Source organism: Oreochromis niloticus, unplaced genomic scaffold, assembly GCF_001858045.2.
Source record: "Oreochromis niloticus isolate F11D_XX unplaced genomic scaffold, O_niloticus_UMD_NMBU tig00006659_pilon, whole genome shotgun sequence".
Classification (NCBI taxonomy): domain Eukaryota; kingdom Metazoa; phylum Chordata; class Actinopteri; order Cichliformes; family Cichlidae; genus Oreochromis; species Oreochromis niloticus.
This window is the reverse complement of record NW_020328112.1, coordinates 2635-7345: the sequence shown is the minus strand read 5'-3', so window position 1 is coordinate 7345 and position 4711 is coordinate 2635. Positions and strand designations below refer to the sequence as shown.

At 43.9% G+C, this 4711-nt stretch overlaps 1 long non-coding RNA gene across 1 annotated transcript; it reads right to left on the bottom strand.

Moving 5' to 3' along the window:
• Nucleotides 1–1993: 1993 nt before the first annotated feature.
• On the bottom strand, nucleotides 1994–2704 carry LOC112845312 (uncharacterized). Its single transcript, XR_003218120.1, has 2 exons — nucleotides 2566–2704; nucleotides 1994–2193 (listed from the first exon to the last, which is right to left on the bottom strand). It is a non-coding gene; the product is annotated as an uncharacterized LOC112845312 (long non-coding RNA).
• Nucleotides 2705–4711: the final 2007 nt, after the last annotated feature.

Here is a 4711-nt window from a genome sequence, read left to right as displayed (position 1 = left end):
CGAAGAAAGATGCCCAACGGATTTACTTTACCAAATGGACCATCCCAGCCTTGCCGTAATGGTCCATTTGATTCACCTTTTATTGTTTATTTTATTTTCACTTGCTGAATACGGGACAGACTTGACTGGTGGAAAGAAAGCGGAGAAAGAAAGAGGGAAAGAAGGAAAAAAAAAAACCTGAGAAGAGGGACGGGGAAAAAGGGCAAAAAAAACAAAAACCAACAGAATAAGCAGACAAAAAATACATATATCGATCACCTGGATCACCTGTTGAGAAAGAAAAAAGAAAGCAAGCAGAAGAAAACGAGAGTAATAAACAAGATCACAATGATATATGGGAATATGACAGTAAATACTAAATGTTAGACATTATTGTGCAGCACGTGAGATCGACAGCGCACAGTGTGCTTTGAGGTAGGAGCCAAAAAGGGTGTAGTTTGTGTGTGATCACCCGTGTGTACACCTGTGAGCATGAATGCGCTTGTTTTTAAAAGGTTCCTTCATGTAATGATCTGCTAGAGGGTGTGGGGGGCCACTGCCCCGTCCTCCAGGAGATCAAAACTCCAGACATCCAGAGGCCCCCAGAACACACGAGACCAAGGAAGACCAACAGAGGGGCAGCCGCGCCACTATCCCAGAAAGAGCTGAGGAGAGTCCCAGATGAGGGGTCACTCAGCAGCCGCGGAGCAGAAGCCAGGGGGGTAGTGACGTGCCCGTGAGCTCCGCCGGCAGCCAGCTGTGCCTGAGTGACCGAGCCCCGGGCCAAGAGGCCGAGGGCACCCCATCCCCGAAGTGGCCCGAGCGAGCCCCAGGCTCCAGGCCCCGATAAGCAGCCGCCAAGGAGTGAGCCGGTGGGTACCTGGGCGCTGTTGGGATTCAGAGATTCTTTTATTGTAACCGTATAATCTGCCTTATGATAAATGCATTAATAACATGTTCTACAGTATTATTTTATCAGTAATATTTCTTATGGGGTTCATAATGCATTGAAGATGTTTGTTATTACAGTGACCTTTTTATTCACAGGTTGAGTTTATTTTATACACATTGCATAACTGTGCTTGTTTAGAGTTGATGTTCCATCCAAGAGGGTTTTAAGCTTCACTGGTGAGAGTGTCCAGGTGATACATGTTGAGGGAAGATGAGAACATAGCAGGTTAATTGCATGCATGCTTACAATACACATAAATCTAGTAGCAGGCCTGAGCGAAGGCCCAAGTGTCTTCTGCTCTCGTTTTGAGACCTGCGCCAATTCAGTTTACTTAGTGATTGGTGACGAGGGTCAATTATTAGCTTTTAACGATCCCGAAGCTTGAAGTTTATTACCTTAAAAGGCAGGTGTTATAGAAAAGAGAAGTTATATGACTGAAAATGTATAAGATGCGCTCATGTCTGTCAACTATGTATTTTTGACTTGTATTGACGTATATGTGTGGGCGTTAATGTTCTATGGTATAAAACCAGTTTTTGATGAATTTTTGTCAGAGGAAGACATATGCAGATGTTGCCTCTCCTGTGTTAATAAACTCATCGTTTGATTGCATTCGTCTGGTGCCTCCGTCGTTTGTTGTCTGGTCTCCAGTTGATCGATCTCGCTTCAGCGCCCACCCCCGGACACAAAGAACCACCAACGCACCGATGTCTGAGGGCGTCTGCCACCGGCAGGGGAAGTGGTGGGGGGAGATGGGCCTCCAAACCTTGGAGGCCTGAGATGTCCCCAGAGAGGTGGCGTCTGATACCCAACCTGACATATAGACACAGACAAACAGGCACACACAGATACAAACATCTATTCCCATCCTCATGCTCTCAGGCACTCCCTAAACGCTCAGCCAATTTCACAAACAACAGCTGGTTTGGGTTCTCAGAGCAAAGCGCCTGTTTGCATTTCTATACGGCACTTTGGGTTCGTCTATCAGCTTCTAACATGAATTATTCTGTGCAAACAGAAGCACTGCAGAGGGCGACTCTTCTGCCACACTTTAGCTGAGTATTCAGCTCCAAGTTTCTATTGGGCAACTTCACCCTGGAGAAAGGCTTCAGTCCAGCTCTCGTCTCCACTGTGGCCTGTATTCTTTCACTTTTTGTCCATCTTACTCAAGTTTCATCTTCCTAAGAACGCAAACCAGGGCAACAACGTTGTGTTTGTGCTGGAGCCAACCTGAGAGCCTTTCAATGCACAGCACACACACACTGTGACAGAAAGAGACAAAAACACACACACAGCATCATTCAGCCTCCTTAAATAATCCATCCTCCAGAATCACACAAACAATCAATGTTTTCATTATTTAACTGACCCAATCTCAGAGGCTAATCTCTCATGTTAACAACAATAATGGCTGCAGGTACACAAACACACTCACACGCTGAAAATAAAAGCAAAGCTTCCACATTACAAACCTAAACATCCTCCACACAATATTACATTTACACCAATAATCCTCCTGCTTTATGGAGCCATTATAACATTATCAACACATTCAACAAAGGAGTGTGAAGCTGATGCTGGTTCACATACAGATGCAGGTTGTGTTGATGGTGAAGATGCATTTCCAGATTTACCAGCTGTTGTTGTTCTTCTGGAATCCAGTTATTATTGAAGCTGGAGCTTTGGCAGCAGGCGTGTTTGCAGCTTATCAGATGACTTCCTTTTGTAACAATCAGAGCTGGTTTTCTCATGTAGCAGCGCACTTTGCAACAATATGCACACAAAATCCAGTTATTTGGATTTATTACAGTCAGTAAATAGTCACAGTCACACTTCCACCTGGAATGTGGTGATTCCTAGAATCTGGAGATTTTGGAGGATGTAAACAAGAAGTGTTGCTGTAGAGGCTGAAAGTTCAGTCGCATGTTTTTAGCTTGATCTGTTCATGTTCCATCAACAATAAATGCATGCTGAATTAGCTGTTAGCAATTCCTACTGGGACTGAACTTGTGGATACTAGATTACTTTGTGATTGAGCTGAGGAGTACTGCAGTATATAAATATATTTAGTAATCCTAATAGTCTCATAAGCTTCATAGGGATGATCCAGAGATGCTGTATCGAGGTGAGGGATTGTAGCATAAACTCTTAAACAGGCTGCTGAGCTCAGCGAGCTGTGAAACATGGGAAAATGATATTAATACAGTCTTTTCCTTCATGGCCTCGACAGCATCATCATGCACAATCACAAAGAAACTGCTCAGGTGCATTTCCTGCTTCCAAGGATATCACACATGGCATAACTTTCACTGACTGAGTTTTAACTGAGTTATTGTTTCACAGTTTCTGGCCATCCAGCTCTAAAGCTGTGAAAACACCAACATGCTGACTGCAACAGGAAAATATTTATGGTCAGAGAACAATCTCCCTTTGGTGAGAACAATTCATTCTGACTTCTTCCGTTGATCACATCTCCACCTCTTCACAGTTTGCATTAAACCATTATCATCTGCAGCATACCAGAAAATGAAAACGAAAATGTCGTTTTGTTGCACACAGGTGTGGTGATGTAGTCTAATCAAAACAGCGATTGAACAGAGACATGGAGGACCCGTCCAGTATCCTTTACAAAACTGGTTTTGTGTCAGTGCTTAAACAAAATAAACTTTGACTAAACAAACTTGAGCTCTTACTTTTAACCACAGATGCTCCTCCAAGGGAAAAGGCAGCGATCTGTAGCTCTGCATTCAGCTGCAGGTTTAACATGTTTAAGACGAGCAGCCACAGTGGAAACAACCAGAAGAGCTGAAAAAGCTTAAACAGCCTGAAAAATGTCGGAACGAAAAGTGTCTAAAAAGAGAAGCCAATATAGCAGTTTCTCAGGGTTGCATTCCTCTGAATGTCCAGCAGGGGGCGACTCCTGTGGTTGTGGATCTGTCTCTTTGCTTTGCCGAAAAGTTGAAAAGTCAGACTTTTCAAATGCGACCACAGCTGTCAGCCAATCCAATTACGTTCACTCAAACATTTGAGTGCTACCATTAACCAATCAAATCATCTCCTGCAAACATCCAGAGCGAGTGGGCGCTCATTTGGTTTAGCATCAAAATGTAGGAGAAGCCGATCGTTGCAGCGAGTAATCCTGTTAAGGTGGACATCACCACTGTGAGGTTCCCCACTGGTCTCTGGATAATCGTCTTTTGTGAAAGCCAGAATCACTTCAGGGAACGGGCTTCATGTTTTCTTCATATGACCAGAAATGGTGACTGATCCCAAAACTGAGCAGGAAACTGTTCACAGAGGTCAGAGCTGAGGGTCATTTTACCACAGACGTCTGTGAACACGTGTTTGCAGCCACGCTCTTTAAACCGAACAAGAACATCATGTTGACCTGGACAAGAAGATGAGCCTTCATTTTCCTGACTGCACCTCAAATGTGTGATAATATTTCAGTTCAGCCCCGGAAATTTAATGGTTCTCAACCTGCTGGTGAACCATTCAGTCTTTGTAGAGCAGATTCGCTACGGCAGCTCTTTAACATCGAGGTTGGTAATAAAACGTTTCCACCTGTTGGGCAGACCAGTGGCCAAAAAATGCTCCAGCAAAGGAATTAAAGAGTCAATAAATGTGTCTCTGAGCTCTTCTTCTATCATGTAAAAACATGTGATGTGGATCAACGGCTGTTCCTCCCTCTCAGCTGTGTCAGTTAAAATAAAGATCCTATATCCTCATGAACATAGAGTTTGGCAGCAGGACAAGAGACGTTCTCAGAACTCTGGATTA